Here is a 17,616-nt window from a genome sequence, read left to right as displayed (position 1 = left end):
AAGTGGAGGCCCAGAGCTGGGGAAAGTTGGGGCTTCTGCAGAAGAGAACAGCAGTCGAGGCCAGGCTGCACACATGCTCTGAACATCAGTGGGAATGAAAAGTAAGAGGGCAGGTTAGAAATTTTAAAAGGAAGACAAAAAAAAAGAAGGAAGGAAAAGAAAATTAGAAGCAGACAAGAAACCAGCTCCTCTCTCAAGAGCACTATCTGTTTTAACAGCTGGACTTTACTGTTCTATCACGAGGCCATGTGTAACCCTACAAACCACACAGATGCTACCTATGCCCACAACCTCAAAGACAAAAGACAGCTTCAGACATACAACAGCCCCGGGGTGTGGAGCACATGGGCTCTCCATCAGCAGTGGACAGAAAGGAGGTTTTTCTAACAGAGAGGGATTGAGACATTTCAGGGCAGGTGTTGAACCACAGAGACAACATATGGTTTCAATGAATTCATTATATGTAGTTACATACATATGTGTAAATCATCATACATGCCTAATCGTAGACTGGAAACTGAATGGGAAAAGATGAACAACTAAATGAAGCTGATACTATGACAAATTTAAATTTAATTATGACAAAGCTAAAAAATATACAGCTGATGAATTGGAATATAAAAGACAAAATGGGAAGGAAAGGAGCATACTCACTGAACTGTGGTTGTAGAGGCCCTGAGTTTACACAGACAAGCTGAATGGCAGAGGCAGACATAAGGAGAAGAGGCACTACTTTAAAGGTAATCACTAGAAAAATTACAAACATCCCAACATGCATAATATGCTGCCCCTCACTTCAAAAAGCAAGGAAACAGCAACTTGGCAAAATGCAGCTGTGAGACTATATCGAATCAGCATAAAATAATGTCCCTGTGGAAGTCAGCCATGCTGCGTTCATCAATCTGCAGACATGTGACGTGTTTATCAAAGAGACCCAACCTAGGTGATACGCTAAAGCACCCTTAAAACAAACTCAGGGACAATTAAAATGAAGTGACAGACAATGTTCTCCCAGAATGAAGAGGCAGGGTTGACAATTTTAAAATTGGACTAGCTGTAAGTTAAAAGGCAGTAAGTAGAACAATAAAAAATAATCACAAATATAATGAATGACAGAAATAGTGTTTTAAAATAATACAAACCATAGAAACTCTGGGAAATGCCAGAAGAAACGGCCGGAAGCATACTAACAACTTGGTCCTTGGAACGGCAGCTCCAGGCAGAGAAAGGCAAGCAAAAAAAAAAAAAAAACAGAAAAGATATTAACACTTACTACACAGCAAATAAGAAAGTGCCTATGAGTGTACTGTAAATGTGTCATCAAAACTTACACATCCTCACACTGGCGAGATGGCTCACGGGGTAAAGGCATTTGCTGCCAAGTCTGACAGCTTGAGTTGGATTCCCAAGTCCAGTGTGGTAGAGAACAACTAACTCCTGCACATATGCACTGTGGCTCACGTGCACACACGAACACACACACACACACACTCAGGCACAGAGAGAAAAAGAGAGAAATATGACAGAAAATTTTAATGACTAGAGTATATATAAACTGACTCCACACTATGCCAAATCGAAATTCTCAACATCCATGAAGTGGAAATATTCCAAATATTATTGCCTGACCATATAAATAGAAACTAATAAAGAGAATGGGAAAGTGTTTTCTCCCACTGAAAATGTGAAAACTCCCTAAGCGCCTGGTACAGTGAGAAACACTACACAGAAGTTCAGATTTCTCTATTAAAATAATAATCACAAAATCAACATGTGCGAATGCTGTGCCCGTCGGGAAAATCAAAGCCATGAGCATTTATATCGCTATAAATGGAAGAATAAAAATACAGGAATTGAAATACCAATCCCAAATCATTGAGGAGTAGACGATGTAAGCCGCAAGCAAGAGCAAGAAAGAAAAATGGCAAATAAAATTAAAAATTAATTTCAGGAACAGACTTTCCTCTGCGAAGGATAGCTGCTGCCAACATTGTCACTATCACCCAAACCACCACCACCATCAGGATTTCGTGATTCAAGGTCTTGGAGGCCTCTGCACTGACCACTGGTCCTTAATGCTGCTGCTGTGGGTAAAAACTTTTGTATGACAGAATCAGTGCTGTGACCACGGTGAAATCCCAACATGCTGACAGGCACCAGAGTACAGCTGCAGAAGGGCCAGGTCCTCACTCAGTGCTGGGATCTCAGAGAGTGATAGCTGAAATCCTGCCCAACTTGGGCCAGATAGCCTGCTTCACTGAGATGGGGATGTGCGTACATTCGATATGGAGTATAGCATCATCCTGGTGCTGAATTTCTCAGGGATCGTACGCCTGTACATTTCAGATCCTTGACCTCATGGGTCTCTCAACCTGGCAGAATGGCTTAAGATGTTTGCAGCCTGTGAGGACCTAACCAGGTGAGCTGACTAGTGCAGGTGGAACACGCTGTGTGTACAACACTGCTGTGCTATAAGGGTGAGGTCTGGAACTGTCTACAGTCTTCCTTCCTAACCATGCTGACCTGAGAGAGACCCTGACTGGTTACGACATAGAGAGGCATCCTTCCTGCGAGGATATTTGCTTGGCTTCTTTGAGTTCACCATGAAGATGAGATTGAGTAGCTAGTAGTTGAAGCAGCAGAGTTAGGCTGTTTGACCTGAACTCCAACCAACGCACTACCACAAAGGCTTCCTTAGCTATTATCAGCCCCAACCCTCCACAGTCTCAAGCTTCCAACGAGACACAGTGTGCCCTAAATGGAGTAGCTAAAGGGAAAACAGATGCACCTGAAAACACTGCTGGTCTGTAACTGAGGACCATGTCAATAAACGTCTAGTTTGATGTGCATGGGGATGCAAAACCATCAATATTTCTATCGATAGAGAGGAAATTATAAAAATACAGGAACTGCAATGTCAACCCAAAATCCTAGGGAAAGGAAACAAGGTAAGCAGCAGTCAAGGAAGACTGAAGGGAAGGGACAGAAGGATAGAGGAAGAGGATGAGAAGAAGGAAAGGAATTATTAGAGGAAATAGAAAAATAAATTAAAATGCTTTGGGGAACGTTGAGGAATCAGAGAAAGAATTGGAAGAGCTTGAAGGAGCTCGAGACCCCAAAAGTACAACAATGTCAAGCAACCAGAGCTTCCAGGGACTAAGCCACTACCTAAAGACTATACATGGACTGACCCTGGACTCTGACCTCATAGGTAGCAATGAATAGCCTAGTAAGAGCACCAGTGGAAGGGGAAGCCCTGGGTCCTGCCAAGACTGAACCCCCCGTGAACGGGATTGTTGAGAGGAGGGCGGCAATGGGGGGAGAGTGGGGAGGGGAACACCCATACAGAAGGGGAGGGGGGAGGGGGATGTTTGCCCGGAAACCGGGAAAGGGAATAACACTCGAAATGTATATAAGAAATACTCAAGTTAAAAAAAAATGCTTTGGGGAAAATCAGTAATTTACTTGGAGAAAAGTTGCCTCCATGTGCAGAAAAGAAATAACCACTAAAAGATGCTTTAGAAACTAATTTAAGATGATTTTTATACAACTCTATTAAACAATACAGAGATAAAATGGTAATGATGTTCTAGTAAATTTGATTGGTCAGATGTCATTCATTAAATATGAATATTAGTTCAAGTCAACTAAATTCCATAGAAGTTACCTCATCCATGAGTCAACTAATCTGTTGACCTCACATGACCTCCAACATCAAATAACCCTAATTCCATAGTAATGATTTCAGAGTGTAGAAAGTAGATTTCCTTACAAAGTGGGCATGACACAAGGAGCTAAACCTGATGAAGATCATGTACGAGAACCTTAATTACTGCTCCTGACAGAAATGTTAGAGACTGAACATCTCATCTGTGGGACTAGGTGTGGACTGAGCTGGGAAACCCCATGGTCAGTTTACAAACACCGGGCAGGGCTGCACAATGTTGGGGATACCTGAGCTTGGGTAATTCACAACATTGCAGTCATGCGATCCGGTACTGAAGTGTCCAGAGAGATCAAAGGGACAAGGCATCAATATTGATTCCAGCAAGGAAGTTCAGATGCCTTCGCTCCAGACTAAGGCCACCACCATATTCATACAAACTTAAGCAGCCGTGCCTCCACACTACCCAGTTGTGGGGGTCCCAGGGTCCTCCATTTTCCTTCCTTTCTTCTAAATTATACGTGGAAAGTCGCAGGGCAGCTAGCAAGCCTGCTGGTCGCACTCTCTAGTGAAACACACTTCTACAGAGGAAAAAGAAAAAGGTTGACCGACTTTTACTTCTTTTTTAAAAGGCGGCCATGAAAAAAACAAGGTCATAGTCATCTCAGAATTAATATGAGAAAGTTATTTCCGGTAAAGGGCTGCAAATTGTAACCATGGGCTTTTCCATACGTGTCCAAGATCTTTGAAATAACAACTCTGAGACTTCTTATATATGAATAAATGCCTATGCCAATAGCTTTGGCTCATTTCAGCTAGCTCATAGCTCAGTTAACCAGTTTCGACTAATCTAAACCATGCCACATGGCTAGTTACCTCACCTTCAGTTTCACGTGGCCGGCTTCCTCAGAGTTCTGGTTGAATGCTTGCAACGTGACTCTATCCCAGAGTTCCTCTCTCTGTCGAAACTCCAACCTCCTATTTCCTGCCTCAGCTCATTGACCAATCAGCTTTTGATTGATGGGTGAAGCTTCCATTCAGTACAAGAGATTCTCTCCAGCAAATGATTTGATTTGGGCTTTAAACTAGATTTGTCGGTTTCCTGGTGGTTTCCTGCCAAGGAAAATCCTTATTAAAGTAGTGCTGTAGAAACAGCTCTTGGTGTGTGATTTTAGAAGCTGTTGTTCCATGCTTCAGATCCCTGCTTCCCACAGAACAAAGCACCATCGGTGCTTAGGAGCTTGTGAGAAGCCTCAAGCCTGAGCGTCCAGATCTCCAGAGCCTGGTTGAATGCATTCCATGAGAAACAGTACTCTAGATTCAAGACATCTTTCGAATGAGAATACTGGAGAGGTTGAATCTAAGAGAAATTGTGTTTCAAAAAAAAAAACAACAATAAAAAGGGATGGAGAGGTGACTGGAGGCGAAAGTGCTTGGTGCGCTTTCAATTCCTAAAATCCCCATTAAGGTCCCCGCAGCTGACTATAACTCCACCTCCAGGAGATCTGCAACCCTCCTATATTCCTCTCTCTCTCTCTCTCTCTCTCTCTCTCTCTCTCTCTCTCTCTCTCTCTCTCTCTCTCTCTCTCTCTCCCCCTCCCTCCCTCCCTCCCTCCTTACCTCCCTCCTTACCTCCTCCCTCCCCCTCCCCTTCGCTCTCTCCCTTCTCCCCCTCCCTCCCTTCTCTCACACACAAATATACATGATATGCATGATTAAAAATAAGAATTTTTTACCTCCTAGCAATGGAGACATCTTTCTGGTGGTGTTTTTCTTATATAAGGGGCAGAGCAGATGGCAGTTCTTTGTTCATTCTAGCTTGACGACTGGCTTGGTGGCCAAAGCGGTTTTATGCCTGGGACAAATCAAAATCAAATCAAATCCAGGCAGTGCGGCACGGGAGGAGGAAGACAGACAGAGACACTCGTGGACCACCATTGCCACCCACAGACCTGCCCTCCAGCAAATGGCGCAGGTGGGCCCTAGACACTGACTTGCTGCCACTTCATGCAGCACAGATCGGAGGATGCCACCCAAGGGCCCATCGGCCGTGTTGCCATCTTGCAGTGGGAGTCACCACAATGCACAATATTTGTGGTGGTCAGATGAGAGAGAGAGAGAGGTGGAGCAGCTTGAGCATCATGAAGAGAGATGGAACTGGAGACTCAGGAGTGGAGAAAAGTTACCTGTTGTGAGTGCCCAGCCCCACCACCTGGGGTCATGGTGAGGTCCCAGCCTGAGCTGCCACTGAGGGCAATGCCTGGGTCCTTGCCTACACAGTGGCAGGGATCGGTGTTGATGTCCATTGCTCTTATTGCCACTAGACATCCCCGGTCCAGGCAGCCTTTAGGGAGCATGTGGATGTCCAGGGGTTCTTCAAAACTGGCCCAGCTCCTCACTGGCTGCTGTGCTCTGGAGAGCTGGCCCCATCTCTCTCCCAGGCAGCACAGTGGAACTGGTCCTGGTGGCTGGCCCAAAGGTATGACTGTTGGAGAACTGACCCTGCCACTCATCTGTTGTGGTGTGGCATGGGCACAAAGTTAATACCCACCACCTCTGGAAGCTGGGAAAGCCGCCCACAGGGTCATAAGTATGGGAGAGCTAGCCCTGCAGCTCACCAGACCACACTCAGGGAAGCAGACCCTGCAGATCACCTGGACAGCGCAGTAGAACTGACCCAATGATGGGGATGTGGGTACCAGCCCTAAGGGTGTGAGAGGGTGGGGATTGGCCTCTGCCCCCTTGTCCCTTGTCACCTGAGGCAATTGGGAGAGTTGACCCGAGAGTCATGAGAATGGGTGAGCTGGCCCTGCCTCTCACCTGGGCAGCATAGTAGTGTTGAGCCTTGTAGGGAGGTCAAAGTTGAGTCATCTCAGAGGGCATGAGAACAGGATGGCTGATCCTGCCTCCTGCCAATGCCAGCATTGGGCGGTCTGGCCTGAGCAGTGCTGGAGAGCTCTCCTTGGTGTTCAGAAAAGGGAGCGCCAGCTCACTGACCAGTTCAGCTACCACACAGGTCCAGATCCAGGGCTCTGAGTTGACCCACTCCAAAATCTATATCATATGAGAATGGTTGGGACAAGTAAAAGGGGTAGTCTTGCTGATCCAAAGCTGCAGAACCACCATGACACAGAACAAAAACAGGATAACCAGAAGGCGGGTCAGTGAGGATTCAGTATCGATGTAGTCTCAAATGCCAGAGACCTTGAACCAGACCAGTGAGTCATTGCAATGAACATTTCCAAGTGGCGATGTGTGGACAGAGGATATACTGTGGTATGCTACAGCTTCCACTACAAGACGTTCTCTATGCTTTGATCTTGTCTGTTGTTTTTTAATTTGATATGGGGGGGGGGGACTGCAAGGGCAAAGGGCAGACAGGACTGGAGTGCATGATGTGAAACTCGCAGGAATTCAACAACAACAAAAAATAATAAAAGTAAAATAAAATAAATCATTTAAAATGGGCAAATGCCAAAGAGGGCAATAGGATTTAAGACTGGATGATTGCAGGATGAGAAAAATAGGCCCAAAAGCAGCTCCTGGTGACTGACTGTGGCTAATGCCTCGCAGCTGCATTGCTGCTTATAGCAGAATAATTTAAATTGGTAAATCATAGTAATATTTCAATTAGACAAAAAAGAAAATCAATCGAAATCCTACTATTATGTCTTGAACTCTCCAAGATTCTTCCTGGCTGTGCTTTTAAATGAAGCTATCCATCTGATTTTCCATTTTCTCTCTTACAGTGTGGTAGATTTAGAGTTGCTTCCCAAAGTTTCCTTTGTCACTAACCTGGGCATTTCTCCAAGCCCAAAGATAGTAGGGAAATTATACACTCTTCCTACATGCTTTCCTTTTTTAAGCAACCAGCTCTGGCTTTCATCTTAACGAGTCTCAACCTTTTGCTATGTGTAGCTATGTTTCTGTTATTTTAAATGCATGCACCTCTGAGCCTTAATCAAAATAGAAAGCCTTCAGGAGAATCTGAGCTCATCAGTGTACAAATAAGAGCGTGTTTAAATAATCTCCTTCTGAATTCTGAGTGTAGTCAGAATTTTATAAATACATAACACAGGGACAGAATTATGTAAATGTAAAAGCACCTTAAAATTCCAGCTCCAGAGAAAGCTGCCAGTCACTAATGTAGAGTGCTGTCACCTCTGTTAAGGATGCGAATATGAAAACAGAAATGACACGTTAGATACAGGTTCTATACATGGGATAAAAAGAGAGCCCCTAGGTGCAGCACAAATATGCCGACATGGCTTACTGTTAAAACTAGGAAAGATCACTTAATGTCAGTAACTAGTCTGTTCTCTCTCAACAGCACGGTAAGTGAGTTTCACCCTGCTGAACATTTAAATATCTGATTAGAAACAGAATAGTAAACATAATTGGTTTGAGATCTCTGAAAAATTTTAATGTCTTTTCAAAAACAGAAAAAGGATAGAACCTCCTGGGTTTTAAACTAAGATTTCAATAACCCCCCATTCTGTTTGTGCTAACTGTTGAGCCCAGGGCCTTGTTCCTGATAGGCAAACATTGCTCCCCATAAATTTTCACCTTAGTCTAGGTTCATGACCTACAACAAAATGCCTCCGTATACCATTTTTTTTTATTTATTTAAAAGGTTAAATCCCAATATTTTCTGTTTTAAAAAACTCAACAAATGCCTAAGGGAACTGACTTCTCTGTCTCTGCAAATTGACCTGCACGGCTGGCTTCACCGTGTGCGCGACTCACGTGGAAAATGTGTCCTCTTCTGTCTGCTGAGCTCCCTCCTCAGCCATCACTCCGGCATCTTTGTTAAAGGAGTGTTGTGTTCATTCCTTTGGGACAGGCTGATTCCCCAGCCAGTTCACTCACTACAGAGAGTAGCTACTTTGTACCCGTTTTCCAGACTATATATATAATGCTTTGTGAACTGCGGTGATGTGTTTGCTAAAGAAAAATCTTTGCTTCATCTGACCCATAATGTACTGATTTAAAAGTTATCACTATTGCTAGCCTTCTTATGGAGCAATTAGAAATCCTTCTTTTAAAATTGCAGTTAAATAAACATCCCCAGAAAAGAAATTGCTCTCAGATCATAACTGTGTAATATAAACGTCTCAGCGGATCCTGGAAACTGTAATTGGCCAAAGCAAAGAAACAGAATGTGGATGGGCTCAGCTTCTGGACGACTGGAGGGTTGGAATTGTTAGGGGATAATTAGGTTTCAACTTAATATAAGGCAAAGAAGAAGCATTCAAATTAAATAAGGTGATTAAGGCACGGTACCCTACATTTATACTTATGCCTATATAGGCTATGTTCTAGGAGCACAGCTCAATTAGAAGCAGGTTACTTAATACAGTGAACAAAGTAGAGATTTAAGCCGGACAAGGTGGTGAACACCTGTAATGCCAGCACATAGGAACGTGAGTTCTAGGTCAGTGTGGGCTGCATAGCAAGATGTTATCTAAATACAGCAAGGGAAGCAAACCAAAACAAGTCTGGTTTTGCTTTCAAGGTCGAGACCTATGAAGGAAGGCAGGAATTCAGCAAATAAGCACACAAAATATGAATTCCTAAGAGGATCCTGTGAAACAGGATCTGAGGCAAGCAGCATGCATTCTATAGATTATGCAAACACTGCCTTAGACACTTAGGGAAACAGGCAGCTCCATCAGGACACTAGTTTTCATTAGTTCCTTCATTTAGGCCCTGATGAGCCAAGCAGGAAAACGGGACTAGGGACAGAGTGGTGGTGGTGGACCCTAGAGAGGGAAATTGGATGTCTGCATACAAAATTATAGGCGTTCCCAGAGGTCGTCAGGAAATTGACCCATTAACTTTGTAACTGGCCTGTTTCTGCCTATTATTGTTTCAGGAAGTTTTTGTTGAGCATATTTCCTGTTCCCTCTCTCGAATACAGTAGGAAACAAAAGAGAAATGTAAAATGTAGTCTTTGTCCTCATTGTGCTTGTGAGTAAACTGAGGAGATATTCAGATAGCAAGCACACAAAACCACATTAAAATTAAAGCTATGCAAACAAATGGTAAGAAGAGCTAATGGAAAAGAGATGGACGGGCAGGGCAGGTAGAAGCAGCTGATACAGTGGGGTCTGCAGGCAGATTGCAGCTACTAAAGGGTGTTAGCATTTTGTCTAAGCTCCACCCCACAGTTACCTGGCAACAACCAGGTGCGCCTGACTCACTACAAAAGGGCTGCTAGCACCTTGCTCCCTCTGCTCCCTCCCTCTTGCTTTCTTGCTCTTGCTCGGTCCTCTCTCCACGTGTTTATGGTCTGCCTCTTCCTTCTCCTTCTGCTTCTGCTTCTGCTTCTCCTCCTCCTCCTCCTCCTCCTCCTCCTCCTCCTCCTCCTCCTCCTCCTCCTCCTCCTCCTCCTCCTCTTCCTCCTCCTCTTCCTCCTCCTCTCTCTCTCTCTCTCTCTCTCTCTCTCTCTCTCTCTCTGCCTCCCTCTCTCTGTCTCTGCCCCCCCCCCCGCCCCTCTTTCTGCTTGGTTCTGTCTGTCTGTCAGCTGTCTGTAAATTCGGATATTATGCTCTTAGGTCCTGCTCCAGTGCCATGCTTGACTGTTTCCCACAGTGTTGATCATGGACTAACCATCTAAAACCGTAAGCAAGACTCCAAATGCTTTCCTCTGTGAGACTTGCTTTGGTCATGATGCCTCTTCATAGCAATAGAAAAGTAACTGAGACAAGTACCTTTAGTCTGAAAGGTGAAATTAGAGTTTCACCAGCCGTTCCAGCAGTCTAAATTTTACTTAGAGCTTCACTGTTCTGACAACTTCCCAGCCACAAAGACTAATAACTTGGCCAAACTATCTAATTTTCTACCCAGAACATGGAAAGGCAATCACACAGAACATTTCCTTCCTCTCACTAAGATCTAAGAATCACAGATCTCACTGAGGAGTCCTAAAGACTTTTAACTCAACAAAGGAAGCAGGCATAGGTCAGCATTTTCCAAGAAGTGCATTAAATCTCAAAAGAAGCAAAATGCTTCCATCTAGTGGCTGATGTATAAAACTGATGTGAACGCCATCCTAAGATTCTGTTACCCAAAGCCATCAAAGCTGAGGCAGAGTCCTAATGCACACGAGTATCCCCGGTCTGAATGCAGAGCACAGTTACATGATACAAGCAAATACTTCTTTAAGTTCTAAATCATACTACATTGAGATGTTTCTGTTTGTTTGTTGTTTTTTAAGACTGGGTTTCTCTGTGATGCCCTGGCTGTCCTCTGCTACTTCAGGTTGTCTGGGACCAGCTGAGGTCTTGAAACTGTTCACTCCTCCCATTTTAGATCTGTTTCCCCAACCAACTGAACTGAGAGAAACATACGGGGTGAGACACACAGTACAACTAGGGATGGACACCATATCAACTAAAATTAGGGGAGCAGGAGACAGTCTTCCAGGAATCTTAGACACTGAACTTAGGGCCACATCCAGTCTTTCCTAGTGTTCTATGCTGAAGGTGCCATAAATTGACATAGCCCTGGAGGGGACAAATTTGAGTGATTTTCTCTAGTTTCTCCTTTAGGTTGGAAGCTTTGGAGTCTCTGGGTCAACAAGACAAGGGCAGGAAAAGTTCCTGGGGCCTGGGAACATCTCAGGTATGCACTCCCTAGGAGTTTTCCATGTTGCTTAGTGTGATAAGTGTAACCCCCCTACAAGACTCCTACAATTTGATTATATGAAAAGATAAACTCCACATACGTCTAAAGCACAAGAAACTTCCACTGAAGAAAACTGACAGAAGATCCAAATGAAGGGATTGAAAAGTTTCTGCTGCTGAAAGGAATACAACACACCTAGAGAGGAAGAAGAAGTTAGACAGTTAGCCAAGAATCACACAAGCTGGCAGAACATAGACATGGGGTAAACGGTTTTACTATAGCTATAAAATCTATATAGGACATATAATCCATATAGTAGGAAAAGGATAATATATTCCAGAAGCACAATTTCACTGAGGATGCCTTGTTCAACTTCATCACAACTTCATTGTAGGGAGTGGTTCTGATGCTCTCATGGGAAATCTATGTGAGAACCCTGATGGTCCTGTCTCCCAATTGGTTTTTGTTTGATCAATAAGCTGCTAATAAGCTGGGCAAAAGAGGCAGGACTTCCAGTTTTCCCGCAGACGTGCTAGCAGATGCAGGGGAGGAGGAAGAGATTTCACCACGCTTCAGAGGGAGAAAGAGGCAGCAGCCATGTGAGATCCAGGGTAGAGTGGCCATTGGCTGCTTCCCTGACTGGGTCCAGGGTATAACCCTATTAAAAAATGGGGTTCAGAGCTAAACAAAGAATTCACAGCTGAGGAATGCCGAATGGCTGAGAAACACCTAAAGAAATGTTCAACATCTTTAGTCATAAGGGAAATGCAAATCAAAACAACCCTGAGATTTCACCTCACACCAGTGAGAATGGCTAAGATCAAAAACTCAGGGGACAACAGATGCTGGCGAGGATGTGGAGAAAGAGGAACACTCCTCCATTGTTGGTGGGATTGCAGACTGGTACAACCATTCTGGAAATCAGTCTGGAGGATCCTCAGAAAACTGGACATTGAACTGCCTGAGGATCCAGCTATACCTCTCTTGGGCATATACCCAAAAGATGCCCCAACATATAAAAAAGACACGTGCTCCACTATGTTCACTGCAGCCTTATTTATAATAGCCAGAAGCTGGAAAGAACCCAGATGCCCTTTAACAGAGGAATGGATACAGAAAATGTGGTACATCTACACAATGGAATATTACTCAGCTATCAAAAACAACGACTTTATGAAATTCGTAGGCAAATGGTTGGAACTGGAAAATATCATCCTGAGTGAGCTAACCAAATCACAGAAAGACATACATGGTATGCACTCATTGATAAGTGGCTATTAGCCCAAATGCTTGAATTACCCTAGATGCCTAGAACAAATGAAACTCAAGACGGATGATCAAAATGTGAATGCTTCACTCCTTCTTTAAAAGGGGAACAAGAATACCCTTGGCAGGGAAGAGAGAGGCAAAGATTAAAACAGAGACTGAAGGAACACCCATTCAGAGCCTGCCCCACATGTGGCCCATACATATACAGCCACCCAATTAGACAAGATGGATGAAGCAAAGAAGTGCAGACCGACAGGAGCCGGATGTAGATCGCTCCTGAGAGACACAGCCAGAATACAGCAAATACAGAGGCGAATGCCAGCAGCAAACCACTGAACTGAGAATAGGACCCCCGTTGAAGGAATCAGAGAAAGAACTGGAAGAGCTTGAAGGGGCTCGAGACCCCATATGTACAACAATGCCAAGCAACCAGAGCTTCCAGGGACTAAGCCCCTACCCAAAGACTATACATGGACTGACCCTGGACTCTGACCCCATAGGTAGCAATGAATATCCTAGTAAGAGCACCAGTGGAAGGGGAAGCCCTGGGTCCTGCTAAGACTGAACCCCCAGTGAACTAGACTGTTAGGGGAGGGCGGCAATGGGGGGAGGGTTGGGAGGGGAACACCCATAAGGAAGGGGAGGGGGGAGGGGGATGTTTGCCCGGATACCGGGAAAGGGAATAACACTTGAAATGTATATAAGAAATACTCAAGTTAATAAAAAAAATAAAATAAAATAAAAAAGAAAAGAAAAAAAAAGAAATTAGAAACAAGGGGTTGGGGATTTAGCTCAGTGGTAGAGCGCTTGCCTAGCAAGCGCAAGGCCCTGGGTTCGGTCCTCAGCTCCAAAAAAAAAGAAATTAGAAACAAAACTAAGCTGAGGATAGATGAAGGGGACTGAGCTGGGAATAAAGGTAACTGAACAATTAAAGTTGAGGCAGATTTAGGGTGCTGAGCTGGGAGTGCAAAGAAGGCTTAGAAGAGCCCAGCCATTGAGCTAAAGCACATCAAAATTAAGCTAATGTGTATGTGTGGCTTTCATCCGAGGATTTGATGGAATATGGGCAGGGCTGGTAGCATGGTCTGACCTGAGCTTAAAGTGGGGTAGTAAAAACTACATGATACACTTCGTGTTTGAGTAGGAATTAGTGGTCAGACTCGGACCACTGAACAGCAAATGCCTTTATTCACTGTGTTATCTTTCCAACATCACTTTGTTAACATTTGAAGTAAAAAATGACCTACTTCTAATAACTCCATTCAATGCGTTATTACCATAATATTGCCCCTTTACTGTCTCTTATCACTCTGGCTCTCCTGATGTTCGCCTGCCTCTCCACAACTAGTCCCTCTTTCAGTTAGTTACTTTTCTGTTGCTGTGAGAAGACAGCATGGCCAAGACAACTTACAGCAGAAAGAGTGTATTAGGGATTATGGTTCCGGAGGGATTAGAGTTCATCATGGTACTGGAAGTGTGCCTGTAAGTGGCAGGCATAGTGGCCAGACCAAAAGGGTCTCAGCCAGAGCAGAAAGTTCAGAGCTCATATGCTCAAACACAGAATGTGTGTGTGTGTGTGTGTGTGTGTGTGTGTGTGTGTGTGTGTGTGCGTGTGTGTGTGCACTCACGTGTAATTATCAAACGTTCTTTAAAACTAACTACAAAAAATCTTTTCCTTCTGTAGAATGCAAGCTCCAGGGACTGTGTCCTAGATAGTTCCTAAATCAAACCTTACACGTACTATGTAAATTAAATAAGATCAGACACCACTAATATCTTTCGGAAGATCATAAGCAGCTAACAAACTTCTCCTGAACGTCTTCAAGATGAAAAAAAAGGGGGGGGAGGAAAAATAAGTATACCACTATATAAGACCCCCAGACCTGATCACAACAGACGCCAGGATGGAAGCCATCCAGGCCTTGAAACTCAGCGCAGAAGCAGCAACACCGGCCAAAACAGAGGCCTAGTCCCTCACAGTCCATGGTTCTGAAAAAGTCCCCCCAACGCACTAAACTTGTTCACTGGCTTCTGTAATTCTGCTTCTAGCAGACTGTTCTTGCTAACTGGGGTGTGTCAACCCAGGATGTGGTTTTTGTGCTTTAAAGCTCACCCTGAGAAAGGCTTAGGTATGTGGTAGGATCCTGAACACCAACAGGCCAATAAAGACCTTCTATTGGGTCAAACCCACGTCCAAGTAGTCTTCTCTGTTAGATGCCTCACAATTCTAGGGCATAGTTGTAATCTCAGAACCCAGGAGGCTGAAGTGGGACAATTATGAGTTCTAGGCCAGCCTGAATACAACACAAGACTGTCTCAAAAATAAAATAAGTCAATGAAAGAAAGACACCATCAGCGATATAGACTTCTTGCTAGATGTCCTACGTAAATTTAAACATGGAAACAGAAAAATTGTAACTGAGAACAGTCAACGGCACTGAGAAGGCCTGGCCAGCTGCTGAGACTGGCTTTCCTAAAAGTGAACCCTGAGATGAGAAATGCACACAGCCTCATCTTCCATGTGTTTCCTGGAGAAACAGCCAGGCTGTGGCTCATCTGGGGCAGACCACAGAGCATTGCCTCAGTCCCCAGGGATGCTGGTGACCTCAAGTGGTCCCATTAGTTGTTGCTAGGGAACAGCAGTTCCAATGAATGCCATACATCCTGCAGTCTGTGAGTCCATTCACCACAGGCTCTGAGAGATGACATAATTCCCTGACAGCATGGAGCAGACCTGTGCTCCCCAAGGAGGGGTAATCTCCACAAACAGAACACAAGGCTTCATGTTTGATTGGATTAAGGATGTGAGGAGGGCAGCCACCGAGAACAGGAATGGCTAGGACAATGGAAATATTTAAATGAGCCAGACACTAAGTCTACTTTTGTCGTGGTTAAATTTCGAATGTCATAGTTTTGCCAACACAGTGAGTATCCACGCGTTTTATAAAATACTGATTGAAGAATTTCATCTTCAATTAAGTTGTGAGGAAGTCTAAACTATCTCTCAAACACTTCTGTCACAAAGATAATATTAGTGCACATGAGGCCACATAAATACCTACACATACATGTCAGCTTGTGTACATATATGCTTATACAATTGTGTAGATGCATGCATGTTATATCTTAGTTAGGGTTTTACTGCTGTGAACAGACACCATGACCAAGGCAACTCTTATAAGGACAACATTTAATAGGGGCTGGCTTACAGGTTCAGAGGTTCAGTCCATTATCATCAAGGCAGGAGCAAGCCGTTGTTCAGGCACACATAGCGCAGGAGGAGCTGAGAGTTCTAGATCTTGTTCCAAAGGCAGCTAGAAAACTAGCTTCGAGGAAGGTAGGATGAGGGCCTTAAAGCCCACACCCACAGTAACACACCTACTCCAACAAGACCACACATCCTAATAGTGCCACTCCTTGGGCCAAGCATGTTCAAACTATCATATATAATGTATACAGAGAATGAAAGAGAACTATAGGGAAATGTAAACAAGGGTGTCTATCACACTATACCTACACCCTTTCTGTACTTTTGAAATGTTTGTGTTGAGAGGGTCTCATGTAGCCTAGGCTGGTATCACTCATTGTGTAGCCAAGGATGACCTCGATTTGAACTTCTGAGTCTCAACTAACATTGTAGGCATGACTCGCCATGTCTAGTTTTGGAGTTTTACAAAATCTAAAAGCAGAGTAAAAGAGAATTGATATTTACTATTTTCAAGAAATTATTCAGGGTAATATTTCAAGAAATATTTAAGGTAATTTTTTTTTTTTTTTTGGAGCTGAGGACCGAACCCAGGGCCTTGCGCTTCCTAGGTAAGCACTCTACCACTGAGCTAAATCCCCAACCTAGGTAATATTTTCAAGAAAGAATTATTTTCCAGCTTTATCACATTGCTAAATTGACTTTTGTGAGATAAGAATCTACAAGGTTTTGAAAAAAAACGAAATACTGAAAGACCCCAGCATAGCAGCAGTAACGGAAAGACCCCAGCTTAGCAGCAGTAACGCCATTTTGCAAGGCTGTACTTAAGATGACTGGTTCAGGGAAAGGTCAGAACACTGAGTACACAGGCCACGCAGGAGATGAGTGGAGAGCCTGGTGACAGGATGATTGTGGGTGAGCGCCTGACAATGAGAAAGAAATGTGGAAAGCCCCAGGAGAGGTCCCACACCCTGGTGGGAGGCCGAGTCAGCCGTTATGTTCCAGGAAGACAGCTAGAGAACTTGCCCCCAGGTTGACCCCTGTACTGACCCCTGTAACCATGCATCTGCTTCTGTATGCTTGCTTCTGCTTCCCAGAACCCTATAAAAAGCCCATCCCTGGTTCTGCTAGGCGCGCCAGTCTTCCGAATTGACTCGGGCGCCCACAGATACCTGTGCTTCTTGATCAATAAAAATCCTCTTGTTGATTGCAGCCTGTGGACTCGGACTGGTCATTGGGTTCGAGGGTCTCCTTCCTGAGGGAAGATCCTCTCTGGGGGTCTTTCAATACGATAGTGAAAGGAGGTCTTCCTTATCAATATTAGCAAAGATCAATGTAGCAACAGGTATTTATTGGCTCTTCCCTTCCTGACAGGGAACCTCTGGGTTCTCGCTTGTTAAAGAGTAGGCTCTGATACCTTTTAACCATTTCCTTTAACCTTGTGATTCTCAGCCCTTCCAGTTCCAATTTTTTAGTGACATTTTTAAATAAAAAAAAATTAAAATACCAAAAAAAAAAAAAGAGAGAGAGAAAGAAAGAAAGAAAACTGTCACCAATAAATTTGGAAGCTGAGAGAGCACATCCTCAAACACAAACAGGAAGCAGAGGGGAGGAGGGGCTCGAAGTGGGACAGGCAAAGCCCTCCCTCCAGAGAAGTACTTCCTCCAGCAAGGCTCCACCTCCGGAAAGTTCTGCAACCTCCCCAAAAGGCACCAGCAGCTGAGTTCTAGATATCCAAATAGTGGGCCTAATGGAGACATGTCTCATTCAAACCATCAGGCCAGCCATGATAATCCAGGTATGATTTAGTCCCTTTTTTCCTGCCCTGCATATCAGACGCAGCATTTAC

At 44.2% G+C, this 17,616-nt stretch overlaps 1 pseudogene; it reads left to right on the top strand.

Annotated features, from left to right (window-relative positions):
• Nucleotides 1–5,397: 5,397 nt before the first annotated feature.
• On the top strand, nt 5,398–5,532 carry LOC120102035 (small nucleolar RNA SNORA48; annotated as a pseudogene).
• Nucleotides 5,533–17,616: the final 12,084 nt, after the last annotated feature.

The sequence above is a fragment of the Rattus norvegicus genome, chromosome 3, assembly GCF_036323735.1.
Source record: "Rattus norvegicus strain BN/NHsdMcwi chromosome 3, GRCr8, whole genome shotgun sequence".
NCBI lineage: Eukaryota > Metazoa > Chordata > Mammalia > Rodentia > Muridae > Rattus > Rattus norvegicus.
Note: the sequence above shows the minus strand (reverse complement) of the source record. Positions and strands in the feature narration are given on the sequence as shown.